This window comes from Zalophus californianus, chromosome 6 (genome assembly GCF_009762305.2).
Source record: "Zalophus californianus isolate mZalCal1 chromosome 6, mZalCal1.pri.v2, whole genome shotgun sequence".
NCBI lineage: Eukaryota > Metazoa > Chordata > Mammalia > Carnivora > Otariidae > Zalophus > Zalophus californianus.
The window spans coordinates 103241139-103258463 of NC_045600.1; positions in this window are offsets into that span (position 1 = coordinate 103241139).

Here is a 17325-nt window from a genome sequence, read left to right on the forward strand (position 1 = left end):
CAGAAATCAATGAACTAGAAACCAAAAGAACAGTAGAACAGATCAACGAAACTAGGAGCTGGTTCTTTGAAAGAATTAACAAGATTGATAAACCCCTGGTCAGGGGGTTTAGAGAAATGAGAAAAGAGAAATGACCCAAATCAACAAAATCATGAATGAAAGAGGAGAGATCACAACCAACACCAAAGAAATACAAACAATTCTAAGAACATATTATGAGCAACTCTATGCCAGCAAATTAGATAACCTGGAAGAAATGGATGCATTCCTAGAGATGTATCAACTACCAAAATTGAACCAGGAAGAAATAGAAAACCTGAACAGACCTATAACCAGTAAGGAAATTGAAGCAATCATCAAAAATCTCCCAACAAACAAAAGCCCAGGGCCAGATGGCTTCCCAGGGGAATTCTACCAAACATTTAAAGAAGAATTAATACCTATTCTCCTGAAACTGTTCCAAAAAATAGAAATGGAAGGAAAACTTCCAAACTCTTTTTATGAGGCCACCAGTACCTTGATCCCCAAACCAGACAAAGACCCCATCAAAAAGAATTACAGACCAATATCCTTGATGAACATGGATGCAAAAATTCTCACCAAAATACTAGCCAATAGGATGCGACAGTACATGAAAAGGATTATTCACCATGGACAAGTGGGATTTATCCCTGGGCTGCAAGTTTGGTTCAACATCCGCAAATCAATCAACATGATACAATACATTAACAAAAGAAAGAACAAGAATCATAGGATCCTCTCAATAGATGCAGAAAAAGCATTTGACAAAGTACAGCATCCTTTCTTGATCAAAACTCTTCAGAGTATAGGGATAGAGGGTACATACCTCAGTATCATAAAAGCCATCTATGGAAAACCTACAGCGAATATCATTCTCAATGGGGAAAAGCTGAGAGCTTTTCCCCTAAGGTCAGGAACGCGGCAGGGATGTCCACTCTCACCACTGCTATTCAACAAATATTAGAAGTCGTAGCCACAGCAATCAGACAACAAAAAGAAATCAAAGGCATCCAAATCGGCAAAGAGGAAGTCAAACTCTCACTCTTTGCAGATGATATGATACTGTATGTGGTAAACCCAAAAGACTCCACCCCAAAACTGCTAGAACTCATACAGGAATTCAGTAAAGTAGCAGGATATAAAATCAATGCACAGAAATCAGTGGCATTCCTATACACCAACAACAAGACAGAAGAGACACAAATCAAGGAGTCAATCCCATTTACAATCGCACCCAAAACCATAAGATACCTAGGAATAAATTTAACCAAAGAGGCAAAGGATCTGTACTCAGAAAACTATAAAATACTCATGAAAGAAATTGAGGAAGACACAAAGAAATGGAAAAACGTTCCATGCTCATGGATTGGAAGAACAAACATTGTGAAGATGTCAATGCTACCTAGAGCAATCTACACATTCAATGCAATCCCCATCAAAATACCAACCACTTTTTTCAAAGAAATGGAACAAACAATCCTCAAATTTGTATGGAACCAGAAGAGACCCCGAGTAGCCAGAGGAATATTGAAAAAGAAAAGCAAAGCTGGCGGCATCACAATTCCGGACTTCCAGCTCTATTACAAAGCTGTCATCATCAAGACAGTATGGTACTGGCACAGAAACAGACACATAGATCAGTGGAACAGAAGAGAGAGCCCAGAAATGGACCCTCAACTCTATGGTCAACTCATCTTTGACAAAGCAGGAAAGAATGTCCAATGGCAAAAAGACAGTCTCTTCAACAAATGGTGTTGGGAAAATTGGACAGCCACATGCAGAAGAATGAAACTGGACCATTTCCTTACACCACACACAAAAATAGACTCCAAATGGTTGAAAGACCTAAACTTGAGACAGGAGTCCATCAAAATCCTAAAGGAGGACACAGGCAGCAACCTCTTCAACCTCAGCCGCAGCAACTTCTTCCTAGAAACATCGCCAAAGGCAAGGGAAGCAAGGGCAAAAATGAACTATTGGGATTTCATCAAGATAAAAAGCTTTTGCTCAGCAAAAGAAACAGTCCACAAAACCAGAAGACAACCGACAGAATGGGAGAAAATATTTGCAAATAACATATCAGATAAAGGGCTAGTATCCAAAATCTATAAAGAACTTACCAAACTCAACACCCAAAGAACAAATAATCCAATCAAGAAATGGGCAGAACACATGAACAGACATTTTTCCAAAGAAGACATCCAAATGGCCAACAGACACATGAAAAAGTGCTCCACATCTCTCGGCATCAGGGAAATCCAAATCAAAACCTCCATGAGATACCACCTCACACCAGTCAGAATGGCTAGAATTAACATGTAAGGAAACGACAGATGTTGGCGGGGATGCGGAGAAAGGGGAACCCTCCTACGCTGTTGGTGGGAATGCAAGCTGGTGCAACCACTCTGAAAACAGTATGGAGGTTCCTCAAACAGTTGAAAATAGAGCTACCCTATGACCCAGCAATTGCACTACTGGGTATTTACCCCAAAGAAACAAATGTAGGGATCCGAAGGGGTACATGCACCCCAATGTTTATAGCAGCAATGTCCACAATAGCCAAACTGTGGAAAGAGCCGAGATGTCCAACGACAGATGAATGGATAAAGAAGAAGTGGTATATATACACAATGGAATATTATGCAGCCATCAAAAGGAATGAGATCTTGCCATTTGCAACGATGTGGTTGGAATTGGAGGGTGTTATGCTGAGCAAAATAAGTCAATCAGAAAAAGACATGTATCCTATGACCTCACTGATATGAGGAATTCTTAATCTCAGGAAACAAACTGAGGGTTGCTGGAGTGGTGGGGGGTGGGAGGGATGGGGTGGCTGGGTGATAGACACTGGGGAGGGTATGTGCATGGTGAGTGCTGTGAATTGTACAAGACTGATGAATCACAGATCTGTACTTCTGAAACAAATAATGCAATATATGTTTAAAAAAAAAAAAGAAGATAGCAGGAGGGGAAGAATGAAGGGGAGTAAGTCGGAGGGGGAGACGAACCGTGAGAGATGATGGACTCTGAAAAACAAACTGAGGGTTCTAGAGGGGAGGGGGGTGGGGGGATGGGTTAGCCTGGTGATGGGTATTAAAGAGGGTACGTTCTGCGTGGAGCACTGGGTGTTATGTACAAACAATGAATCATGGAACAATACATCCAAAACTAATGATGTAATGTATGGCGATGAACATAACAATAAAAAAATGAAAAAAAGAAAAAAAACCTGAGGGAACGGTGCTTAAGTCCCCTGTGGCGGCAGCTACTGGTGAAACACTTGGCAGATCACGTGCCCCTTCTGTCTGCGGGGCCCGTACAGGCATTCTGTTGGGGCAGCTGGAGAGCTACCGTTTCCTGCGGATTAAGATGTCGATGACTTAATTCTTTCCCAGATGCCAGCTAGCAATTAAAATAAGGCAGAGGTTATAAAGTAAGCCCACCCATGCCATGTTCAGAAGAACAGGTCCAAGGCAATGTGCTCTGTGTGACCTCATGGTCCCTCGTGTCCTTGGGAAGAGTCCCATGATAAAGGGGCACCAAGGCCGGAAGGTGTGTTTCAGGAGAGCAGGGACCTTGCTAGTTTGGTCAGGGATCTATTCCACATCTAGAATAGTACCTGGCCTACAGGAGGTGCTCCGTGAATGCCTGTGGAACGAATGAATGATTGACTTCCACTATTTCTAAGCAAGATAATAAGATCCCCGGCCCGGGTGGCACTACGCCATCAGAGTCTCCTTTAATCCTCAGGATAGAACTCTGAGGTGGGGGAGACTTCATAGGCAGAGAATCTGAAGCTCAGTCTTGCTGAAGGTAACACAATAAAATCAGTAACTGGAAAGGCTGGTCGTCAGCAATGCAGGTCCGATTGATTCCAGGCTTCCTGCACACCGCCCCCCGGCCCCCAAGGCCTCCACCAGAAAGCCTCGAAGGCCCTTCCAGGCTCCCATGTTGACAGCACCGAAACCTCTTTTATCTGCAAGGCAGCCAGCCGCATGTCATGCTAAAGGCAACCCGAGGGGGCCTTTGTGCCCTTCCCCAGGGTGTCTTAGCTGCCAGCAGAGGAGCAGTGACCATGAGTCACAACTGGGAAAGGAGTGAGGACCTGTGCACGTGCGTGTGTGGTGTTATATGTCAACTTGGGATTCCCAAGGTAGAATGAAGTGAAATGTCCGTCAGGTAGTCAATTTCTTTTTTTTTTTTTTTAAGGTTTTATTTATTTGTGCTCGCTTCAGCAGCACACATACTAAGGTTTTATTTATTTATTTGACAGAGAGAGATAGCGAGAGCAGGAACACAAGCAGGGGGAGTGGGAGAGGGAGAAGCAGGCTTTCCGCTGAGCAGAGAGCCCGACATGGGGCTCGATCCCAGGACCCTGGGATTGTGACCTGAGCCGAAGGCAGACGCTTAACAACTGAGCCACCCAGGCACCCGTCAATTTCTATATATACAGCCCTTAAGGGCACACAAAGCACTTAAAATGCAGTCAACTTGAGAACAGAAATCATGTAATCTTCATCTTTATATTCATTTTTATATGAGCCATTAGAGTGGCTAACACACTTAATGGCACATCATAGGTTCTTAATACACATTAGTAGGATGCATTTATTGGGCTTTTCACATGAAGCATGTTGAATAGCATAAGGGTTTGCAAGAATAATCCAACGTTGACTATTCAGCAAAATAACAGTAGTCCTAGTGCACTTTGAGCTTTCGAAGTGCCCAAGGTACTTTAATTCATCTTAACCCCGAGGGATAGGCAGACATCAACCCCATGTTAACAGATAGCTAAAGCAGAGAAATGACATGATCTGGCCGAGGATCCCAGAGCTAATACACCCGAGAGACAGAACTGAAATCAGACACTGGTCGTCCGTCCTTCCCACCCCACACTTTGCCCCACGCCCTGCTCTCTCTGTTTGCGTTTGGTCAGACAGACCTCTGCACCCCTGCAATAGATAAGCTTTGAACAGACCAAAGAGAGGTCTCCTTTTTGCTTCCTTACAGCAAACACCACCCCTGTTCTCCCAGCACACCTCTGTAGACACCCATGGGGGCTCCTTCTAAAAAGAGCAGCAGAAAGAAAGGCTTCACATAGAGAAGAATTAGAACCCCTTTCTTTTTAATCAAGAAGCAGCTTGTTGTATAAGGCCCAGACTAGTCTATAGTGCTGAAGAAACCTACTTCTCAAAGGTGTTGCTAGCAAAAGGAGGCCCGCAGAGCTCGGGGTGGGTAGGGAGAGAAGCTACAGTTGTTAACATGCTGCCCTTCAAGAATGTGAATTGGCAAATCCAGAGCACAGGATGTGAAAGGCTCTCTCCAGCTTATTCCCCAGATGGCTAATGTTACTGAGGACAACTTTAATTGCTCTACCCCGCCCCCCCCCCCCCCCCCCCGCCATGGTAGACTGGCCTGGTTCACTCCCAGGTATATGTGAGCCTCAGCAGAGCGGTCCTTCAGCATGAAATGCCTTTCTAAAATAAACTGGCTCAGATTTTATGGGCAAAGCAGCTGGGAAGAGCAGGCTGGCCCAGCCATCGTCCCAGCATGGAGCGGCAAAGGCTTCCTATCAGTGGCTTTTGAAACCCATTCACAGGCATAAAAGACCTCTGTCCATCACACCTTCCCAAGGGAGGAGAGGTTCCCAGCCGGATGCTCCCGTCCTATGTGCTTACGTCCCAAGTGACTCCTCTCCCCCACTCCCACCTGCTGCCCACCGTCCAAAGCACACGTGTCAATCATTACCAGGATTTTGCAAAAATGACCTCATTTTCCTGTGAGTCTGCCAAGTCTAGTGCATGTCAAAGAATTGTGGGGCCAAGAATCCTTCCAGCAATTATGATGCTCTGTCAAAAGGGGTGGGGGGGGGCTTTTGCCAAAGAAAAAGAGGAGGGAGGGGCAGAATAAAGATTTAGAGGAGGTATTGATGGAATAAATATTGGCATTTATCTCTCCCATGCCACACACACACACAGCCAGAAACAGCTGCCCTCTCCCTTTTGTTTCTAGATCCCTTTGTGCACATTTCGGGCCCAGCACTCACCCAGAACTACTGCATGGCCCAGCTTCTGTCCAGATACTCCTTGTCTCATGGCACTTTGCTTTGGTGGGCTTTGCAGATATAGAGGTTTTTACACGTTGCAGGGTTTTTGTTTTTGTTTTTGTTTCTGTTTTAGCATAATTGGCACACAGCGTTACGTTAGTTACAACTTCGTGATTTGGCAAATATATATGTTCTATGTTCAGCACAGTCGTAGCTCCCGGCTGTCCCATTACAGCGCTCTTACGGTGTCATTGACTGTACTCCTCATGCTGTGCCTCTGATTCCGTCACTGACTCATTCCAGAACTGGAGGCCTGTATCTATTACTCTCCTTCACCCAGTTTGCCCCCCTTATTATGTTATCTACCCTCTGGCAACCATCAGTTTGTTCTCATTCTGCTTTTTGTTTGTTTATTCATTTGGTCTTTTTTTTTTTTTAATTCCACTTATGAGTGGGATCATCTGATCTTTGCCTTTCTCAGTCTGACTTATTTCACTTTAGCATGGTACCCTCTAAATCCATCGAGGTTGTCTTAAATGGCAGGATCTCATCTTTTTTATGGCTGTGTAATATTCCACCACACACACACACACACACACACACACACACACCACATTTTTCTTATCCATTTTTCTTTCCATGGGCACTTAGTTGCTTCCATGTCTTGGCTATTGTAAATAATGCGGCAGTAAACATGGGGGTGCATACATCTTTTTGAGTCAGTGTTTTTGTTTTCCCTGTTTGACTAAATACCCAGTAGTGGAATTATTGGATCATATGGTATTTCTATCTTCAATTTTTTAGGGTACCTCCATACTGTCTTCCACAGCGGCTGCACCAGTTTGCATTCCCCCCAACAGTGCACAAGGGTTCCTCCTTCTCCACATCCTTGCTGACACTTGTTTCTTGTCTTCTTGATTTTAGCCATTCTAATAGGTGTCCGGTAATATCCTATTGTGGTTTTGGTTTGCATTTCCCTGATGATGAGTGATTGAGCATCTTTTCATGTATCTGTTGGCCATCTGTATGTCTTCTTTGGAAAATGATCTATTCAGGTCCTCTGCCCATTTTTTAATTGGATTATTTGTTTTTTGTGTGGGGTTGTAAAAGTTCTTCATATATTTTGGATACCAACCCTTTATCATATATGTCATTTGCAAAAGTCTTCTCCAATTCAGTAGATTGTCTTTTTGTTTTGTTGATGGTTTCCTTTGCTATACAAAATGTTTTATTTTGCTTTTGTTTCCCTTGCCTTAAGAGACATATCTAGAAAAATGTTGCTATGGCTGATGTTAGAGAAATTCCTGCCTGTGTTCTGTTCTAGGATTTTTATTATTTCAGGTCTCATATTTAGGTCTTTAATCCACTTTGAGTTTATTTTTGTTTATGATGTTAGAAAATAGTCCAGTTTTATTCTTTTGCATGTAGCTGTCCAGTTTTCCCAGCACCATTTATTGAAAAGATTATCTTTTTCCCATTGTATAGTCTTGCCTCCTTTGTCATAGAGTAATTAACCATATAAATGTGGGCTTATTTCTGGAATCTCTATTCTTTTCTATTAACCTGTATGTCTGTTTTGTGTGACTACTGTTTTGATTACTGTAGTTTTGTAGTATGTCTTGAAATCTGGAATTGTGATACCTGCAGTTCTTCTTTGTCAGGATTGCTTTGGCTATTCAGGGTCTTCTGTGGTTCCATACAAATTTTAGTATTATTTATTCTAGTTTTGTGAAAAATACTATTGGTATTTTGATAGGGATTGCATTGAATCTGTAGATTGCTTTGGGTAATATGGACATTTCGACAATATTAATTCTTCCAATCCATGAGCATTTGTTTGTGTCATCTTCAATTTATTCCATCAGTGTTTTATAGTTTTCAGAGTACAGGTCTTTCACCCTCTGGTTAAGTTTATTCCTAGGTATTTTATTCTTTTTGGTACAATTGTAAGTGGTGTCTTTTTTAAATTTCTCTTTCTGCAACTTCCTTGTTAGTGTATAGAAATTCTACTAGTTTCTGGTTATTAATTTTGTATCTGCCACTTTACTGAATTCATTTATTACTTCTAGTAGTTTTTTGGCAGAGTCTTTAGAATTTTCTATGAATAGTATTATGTTATCTGCAAAGAGTGACAATTTAACTTCTTCTTTACCAATATGGATACTCCTTATTTCTTTTTCTTGTCTGATTGTTGTGGCTAGGACTTCTAGTACTATGTTGAATAAAAGTGATGAGAGTACACATCTTTGTCTTGTTCCTGACCTTAGAGGGAAAGCTCTTAGTTTTTCACCATTGAGTATGTTCTTAGCTCTGGATTTGTCCTATATGGCCTTTATTATGTTGAGTATGTTCTCTCTAACCCCATTTTGTTGAGCGATTTTATCATGAATGGATGTCGAATCTTGGCAAATGCTTTTTCTGCATTAATTGAGATCATCATATGATTTTTATCCTTCATTTTGTTGATATGGTGTATGACGTTGATTGATTTGTGAACATTGAACCATCCATACATCCAGGAAATAAATCCCATCTGATTGTGATGAATGATCTTTTTTGTATTATTATATGTGGTTTGCTAATATTTTGTTGAATATTTTTACATCTGTGTTCATCAGAGATATTGGCCTAGAGTTTTCTTTTTTTGTGGTGTCTTTGTCTGTTTTTGGTATCAGGGTAGTGCTGGCCTTGTAGAATATATCTGGAAGCTTTCCTTCTTCTATTTTTTGGTGATAGTTTGAGGAGAATAGGTATTAACTTTTCTTTAAATGTCCGGTAGAATTCACCTGTGAATCCATCTGGTCCTAGACTTTTATTTTTTGACAGTTTTTAAATTACCAACTCAAAAAAAAAAATAAATTACCAACTCAATTTTGTTACTTCTGATCAGTCTGTTCAGATTTTCTATTTGTCCCTGGTTCAGTTTTGGAATATTACATATTTCTAGGGAATTATCCATTTCCTCTAGGTAGTCCAGTTTGTCGGCATATAATTTTTCATAGTATTCTCTTAAAATTCTTTGTATTTCTGTAGTGTCAGTTGTTACTTTTCCTCTCTTGTTTCTGATTTTTATTTATTTGGGTCCTTTCTCTTTTTTTCTTGATTAGTCTGGCTAAGGGTTTGTCAATTCTGTTTATCTTTTCAAAGAACCAGCTCTTGGTTTCATTGATTTGTTTTTCTATTGTTTTTCTAATCTCTATGTCCTTTATTTCTGCTCTGATCTTTATTATTTCCTTTCTTCTACTGACTTTAGGTTTTTAATTCCTCTTTTTCTGGTTCCTTTACATGTAAGGTTAGATTGCTTACTTGAGTTTTTTCTTGTATCTCGAGGTAAGCCTGTATTGCTATACACTTACCTCTTAGAACTGCTTTCACTGTGTCCCAGAGATTTTAGACCATTGTGCTTTCATTTTCATTTGTCTCCATGTATTTTTTGATTTCTTCTTTGAGTGCTTCATTGACCCATTGGTTATTTAGTATCAGGTTGTTTAGTCTCCATGTGTTTGTATTTTTTCCAGTTTTTTTCTTGTTATTTATTTCTAATTTCATACCTTGTCAGAAAAGATGCATGGTATAATTTCAATCTTCTTAAGTTTATTGAGGCTTTTTCTATGACTTAATATATGCTCTATTTTGGAGAATGTTCCATGTGCACTTGAAAAGAATGTGTATTCTGTTGTTTTTTAATGGAATGTTCTGTATATATCTGTTAAGTCCATCTAGTCCAGTGTGTCATTCAAAGACATTGTTTTATTGATTTTCTGTCTGGATGATCTATCTACCGATGTTAAGTGGAATGGTAAAGTCTCCTACCTACTATTATATTAACATCAATGTCTGTCTTTATGACCGTTAATATGTGCTTTATGTAATTAGATGCCCCAGTGTTGGGTACGTAGATATTTACCATTGTTATATCCTCTTGTTGGATTGATTCCCTTTATCATTACATAATATCCTTCTTTGTCTCTTGTTACAGTCTTTGTTTTAAAGTCTATTTTGTCTGATATAAATATTTCTACCTCAGCTTTATTTTTTCACTTCCATTTGCATGGTAAATGTTTTTCCATCCCTGCACTTTCAGTCTGTATATGTCTTTAGGTTTGAGGTGAGTCTTTTATCTGCACATATAGATGGGTTTTTTTTTGTTTGTTTTATTTTTTTTTTATCCATTCTACAACTATGTCTTTTGATTGGAACATGTAGACCATTTACACTTAAAGTAATTATTGATAGGTATGTGCTTATTGCCATTTAAAAAAATTGTTTTCTAGTTGTTTTGTAGTTCTTTTTTGTTCCTTTCTTATTCTTTTGCTCTCTTTCTTTGTGATCAGTGAGTATCTATAGTGTTTTGTTTGGCTTTCTGCCTCTTTATTTTCTGTGTATCTATCATAGGTTTTGGGTTTATGGTTACCATGAAGTTCATATATAGCATCCTATGTAAATAGCATTCCATATTAACTTGATGGTTATTTAAGTTCAAATACATTCTAAAAAGAAAAAAGAAAAAGAACAAAAATCTTTCTTTTTCTTTCCCTTCTCTTTTTACTCCCTCTCCACATTTTATGTATATGGTATCATATTTTACATATTTTTATTCATATTTTTCTTATGTCTAATTATGGCCTTTTTTTCCCTACTTACAGAAGTCCCTTTAAGATTTTGTGTAAGGCTGGTTTAGTGGTAATAAACTCCTTTCTCTTTTGTTTATCTGGGAAACTCTTTATCACTTCTTCAAATCCGAATAATAACCAGGCTGGATAGAGTATTCTTGGCTATAGTTTTTCCTTTCAGCACTTTCAGCATGAATATATCATGCCACTCTCTTCTGGCTTGCAAAGTTTCTCCTGAAAAATCAGCTCATAGCCTTATAGGGTTTTCCTTGTGTGTAACTTTTTGTTTCTCTCTTGCTGCTTTTAAGAATCTCTTTTTATCAAAGCTTCCAGGACAAACAGAAACTAAAAGAATTTGCAGTCACCAAACCAGCCCTACAAAAAATATTGAAAGGGGTCCTCTAAACAAAGAAAGAGCCCAAAAGTAACATAGACCAGAAAGGAACAGAGACACTATAAAGTAACAGTCAGCTTACAGGCAATACAATGGCACTAAATTCATATCTTTCGATAGTTAACCTGAATGTAAATGGGCTAAATGCTCCAATGAAAAGACACAGGGTATTAGATTGGATAAAAAAGCAAGACCCATTGATAGGCTATCTGCAAGAGACTCATTTTAGACCCAAAGACACCTCCAGATTTAAAGTGAAGTGGTGGAAACCCATTTATCATGCTAATGGACATCAAAAGAAAGCTGGGTGGCAATGCTTAGACAAATTAGATTTTAAACCAAAGGCTGTAATAAGAAATGAGGAAGGATACTATATTGTACTTAAAGGGTCTATCCAACAAGAAGATCTAACAACTGTAAATATTTATGCCCCATGACATGGACATGGGAGCAGCCAATTATATAAGCCAATTAATAACAAAATCAAAGAAACATATCAATAATAATACAATAATAGTACGGGACTTTAACACCCCCCCTCACTGAAATGCACAGATCATCTAAGCAAAAGATCAACAAGGAAATAAGGGCTTTAAATGACACACTGGACCAGATGGACTTCACAGATATATTCAGAACATTCCATCTCAGAGCTACAGAATACACATTCTTCTCTAGTGCACATGGAACATTGTCCAGAATAGATCACATCCTGGGTCATAAATCAGGTCTCAACTGACACCAAAAGATTGGGATTATTCCCTGCATATTTTTGGACCACAGTGCTTTGAAACTGGGAACTCAATCACAAGAGGAAAGTTGGAAACAACTCAAATACATGGAGGCTAAAAAGCATCCTACTAAAGAATGAATGGGTCAACCAGGAAATTAAAGAAGAATTTAAAAAATTCATGGAAACAAATGAAAACACAACTGTTCAAAATATGTGGGATGCAGCAAAGGCGGTCCTAAGAGGGAAGTATATAGCAAGACAAGCCTTTCTTAAGAAAGAAGAAAGGTCTCAAATATACAACCTAACCCTACGTCAAACAGGAGAATTATAGACCAATATCCCTGATGAACATGGAGGCAAAAATCCTCACCAAAATAGTAGCCAATTGGATCCAAAGAACAATAAAAGGATTATTCACCACGACAAAATGGGATTTATTCCTGGGCTGCAAGGTTGGTTCGACATCCACAAATCAATCAATGTGATACACTACATAAATAAAAGAAAGGACAAGAACCATATGATCCTCTCAGTAGATGCATAAAAAGCATTTGACAAAGTACAGCATCCTTTCTTGATTAAAACTCTTCACAGTGTAGGGATAGAGGGTACCTATCTCAAAATCATAAAAGCCATCTATGGAAAACCCACAGCGAATATCATTCTCAATGGGGAAAAACTGAGAGCTTTTCCCCCAAGGTCAGGAACATGGCAGGGATGTCCACTATCACCACTACTGTTCAACATAGTACTAGAAGTCCTAGCTTCAGCAATCAGACAACAAAAAGAAATAATATGCATCTGAGGGGCGCCTGGGTGGCTCAGTTGTTAAGCATCTGCCTTCGGCTCAGGTCATGATCTCAGAGTCCTGGGATTGATCCCCGCATCGGGCTCTCTACTCAGCGGAAAGCCTGCTTCTCCCTCTCCCACTCCCCCTTCTTGTGTTCCCTCTCGTTGTGTCTCTGTCAAACAAAAAAATTAAAATCTTAAAAAAAAAAAGGCGTCTGAATTGGCAAAGAAGTCAAGCTCTCACTCTTTGCAGTGACATGATACTCTATGTGGAAAACCCAAAAGACTCCACCCCAAAATTGTTAGAACTCATACAAGAATTCAGTAAAGTGTCAGGATATAAAATCAATGCACAGAAATCAGTTGCATTTCTATACACCAACAATGAAACAGAAGAAAGAGAAATTAAGGAGTCAATCCCATTTACAATTGCACCATTAGATACCTAGGAATAAACCTAACCAAAAAGGCAAAGGATCTGTACTCAGAAAACTATAGAACACTCATGTAAGAAATTGAGGAAGACACAAAGAAATGGAAAAATGTTCCATACTCATGGATTGGAAGAACAAATGTTCAAATGTCTATGTTACCTAGAGAAATCTATACATTCAATGCAATGCCTATCAAAATACCATTAACTTTTTTTCACAGAAATGGAACAAATAATCCTAAAATTTGTATGGAACCAGAAAAGACCCCGAATCACCAAAGGAATGTTAAAAAAGAAAACTAAAGCTGGTGGCATCACAATTCCAAACTTCCAGCTCTATTACAAAGCTGTGATCATCAAGATGGTATGGTATTGGCACAAAAACAGACACACAGATCAATGGAAGAGAATAGAGAGCCCAGAAATGGACCCTCAACTCTGTGGTCAACTAACCTTCGACAAAGCAGGAAAGAATATCCAATGGAAAACAGGCAGTCTCTTCAACAAATGGTGTTGGGAAAATTGGACAACCACATGCAGAAGAATGAAACTGGACCATTTCCTTACACCACACACAAAAATAGACTCAAATGGATGAAAGACCTAAACGTGAGACAGGAATCCATCAAAATCCTTGAGGAGAACACAGGCAGCAACCTCTTGGACCTCGGCTGCCGCAACTTCTTGCTAGACACATCTCCAAAGGCAAGGGATAGAAAGGCAAAAATGAGCTCTTGGGACTTCATCAAGATAAAAAGCTTTTGCACAGCAAAGGAAACATTTGACAAAACCCAAAGACAACCGACAGAATGGGAAAAGATATTTGCCAATGACATATCAGATAAAGGGCTAGTATCCAAAATCTATAAAGAACTTACCAAACTCAACACCCAAAGAACAAACAATTCAATCAGGAAATGGGCAGAAGATATGAACAGATATTTCTCCAAAGAAGACATCCAAATGGCCAACAGACACATGAAAAAGTGCTCAACATCACTCGGCATCAGGGAAATACAAATCAAACCCACAATGAGATATCCCCCACACTAGTCAAAATGGCCAAAAATAACAAGTCAGGAAATGACAGATGTTGGTGAATATGTGGAGAAAAGGGGAACCCTCCTACACTGTTGGGAATGCAAGCTGGTGCAGCCACTCTGGGAAACAGTACAGAGGTTCCTCAGAAAGTTGAAAATAGAGCTACCCTATGACCCAGCATTGCACTACTGGGTATTTCCCCCAAAGATACAAATGTAGTGATCCAAAAGGGCACATGCACCCCTCTGTTTATAACAGCAATGTCCACCATAGCCAAACTAGGGAAAGAGCCCAGCTGTCCATCAACAGATGAATGGATAAAGAAGATGTATTTGTGTGTACACACACACACACACACACACACACACACACACACACACACACACACACACACAGAGGAATATCACGCAGCCAGCAAAAAATGAGATCTTGCCACTTGCAACAATGTGGATGGAACTAGAGAGTATTATGCTGAGCGAAATAAGTCAATCAGAGAAAGACCATTATCATATGATCTCGCTGATGTGGAATTGAAGAAATAAGGCAGAAGATCAAAGGGAAAGAGAGGAAAAAATAAAACAGGATGAAGGCAGAGAGGGAAACAAACCATAAGAGACTCTTAATCATAGGAAACAAACTGAGGGTTGCTGGAGGGGAGGGGGGTGGGGGGATGGGGTAACTGGGTGATGGACATTGGGGAGGGTATGTGTTATAATGAGCACTAGGTATTATATAAGACTGATGAATCACAGACCTGTACCCCTGAAAACCGTAATACATTATATGTTAATTGAATTTAAATTTTTAAAGAATTTTAAAATAAAAAAAAACATAGCACAGAGTAAATATTCAATTTCCTCTTCCTTTCTCTCTCCTACCCCTCCCTCCCTTTCGCCCCCCTTTCCTTTCTTTGTAAAGCCCCAGTGGGACTGGGCTTGGCACACCTGACTACAGGGGCCCTGGGAAGGGGTCACTGTCCCCCTTTCCTGCAGGAAAGCTGTGACACTTTGAGTTCTTTGGCCATTTAAAAAGTATTCTTGGGTTTTCCTGATGTTAAGTAAGGGGAGATACTGTGGTTTATAGAGTGGGTTAGAAACCTCATATTACTCTCTGGCTGGCTAATGAGAAGCTTGAAAAAGTCCTTTGGGTCCTGACCAAAAACTCTTGGCTTGTCCTTCGCAGAAACTTGATTTCCTGTGAGATGTCAAAACTTGCCACTGAGCATAACTCGCAAAAGTTTATATTTCATTCTATCTGGTTTTGAAATGGATGAGAGACGCTTCCTTTGTGTTGCCCTCGGCAGAAATGCACACGTCTGTGTAACTTGCTCTCTGTCTGCTTAGGCCTAAGGGTCTGTTGAGGGATTCAAGACACTGTCAGGTTCAGATTTCTTTTGAAGCCCTCCTTTTCTCCAAAAATCCCTTTTGGGAAAAGCCTTGACATCTCATCTTCGTTCCCTGTGACTTAAGCCTGCCTTTATGAATGTTGTTGATGCGTACACAGAGCAGCTCAGCCTTAACTCCTAAAATCCAGAGCCTGGACCGGAGGTAAAGCCCCCCCACTGTATTGTGTCCTCACCACCAGCTCACATCTTACCTGGAGTTCTTGAGATCTGGTCTCTTAGAGAGATACACTTGTCTTTGGTATTAATGAGATTTTCCAAATATTCTGTGCATCTGGTTACTGAGGAATGGTTTCACCTCCAGTCACTCAAACTTGTCCATTCTTCAATTTTATGTTGTTTAGGATCAGGGTGAGAGATCGAGGATGTCTCTGTTTGGGAAGAAATGGCCACAAAATTAATAAAACACTTATGTTGCGTTCCATATGTGAAATGTTTTCCATGAGTTGGATTAATGCATGTTTTCCTCCAACTTTTACCCAGCCTATATTCATCTTGTTTTCCCATCTCAAAATGTACTCTCCTTTGAGTTGGACGTGATATAACCCATTCATGATCATTTCTATCTTGATTCCATTCATTTGGCAAATACTTACTGAGCAACTCCTCTGGGGAAGGCACTGTATTACATAATGTAAGTGATACAAAGATTTATGAGCCATGATCTCTGCTCTCAACTTTTAAAACCAATCTTGGCTTAGTTATTCTATATCTTGAGATGTTTTGTCTTTCCCACGTGTGTCTGAAGTCAATGATTCTTTCCTGGAAGCAGAACCATCTCTATGCAGTTCTTTGTACATTTGAAAAAGAAAGTATTCACATAACAGGTACTCTGCACCCAGCCCTGAGCCCTCAGCAGCGTAGAGATCAAGGGCAAACCAAATCATGAGCCGCTCCTCAGTGATGTAGCTGCAAAGACAATTATATAGCAATATAAGGCAAATACCCAGATATAAACATATAAAATTTTATGGTCAGGTGGTTTTTAAATTTTGATAGCCAAAGTTTAAATTTGCCAATTAGAGTATCTACTAATGTTTCACATATACATAGCCTAAAACCCAGCAATCCAGTCTTAAATATATATTCAGCAAAGCTATGAACATATATTTGTCAAAAGACAACTAAAAGAATTTTCATGACAGCATTCTTTATAAAACCTCTGTACTAGAAACTACTCACATGCCACTGGCATCTGGTAGAAGGAATCAATAAATGGTTGTATAATCAAATAATGAGATACTATACAGCAATGGGGATGAACAATCTATCCAAATATGCGATAATATGGATGAACCTCACAAAAATAATGTTTAGCTACAACAACCAGAAGCAAAAAAAGAAAATATTTTCCATTTCTAGAAAGCACAAAAACAGGCAAAAGTTTCCTATACATATATATATATACACACACACACACACACACACACAATGGAATATTATGCAGCCAACAAAAGGAATGAGATCTTGCCATTTGCAACGACGTGGATGGAACTGAAGGGTGTTATGCTGAGCGAAATAAGTCAATCAGAGAAAGACATGTATCCTATGACCTCACTGATATGAGGAATTCTTAATCTCAGGAAACAAACTGAGGGTTGCTGGAGTGGTGGGGGGTGGGAGGGATGGGGTGGCTGGGTGATAGACATTGGGGAGGGTATGTGCTATGGTGAGCACTGTGAATTGTGAAAGACTGTTGAATCACAGATCTGTACCTCTGAAACAAATAATGCAATATATGTTAAGAAAAAGAAAAAGAAGATAGCAGGAGGGGAAGAACGAAGGGGAGTAAGTTGGAGGGGGAGATGAACCACGAGAGATGATGGACTCTGAAAAACAAACTGAGGGTTCTA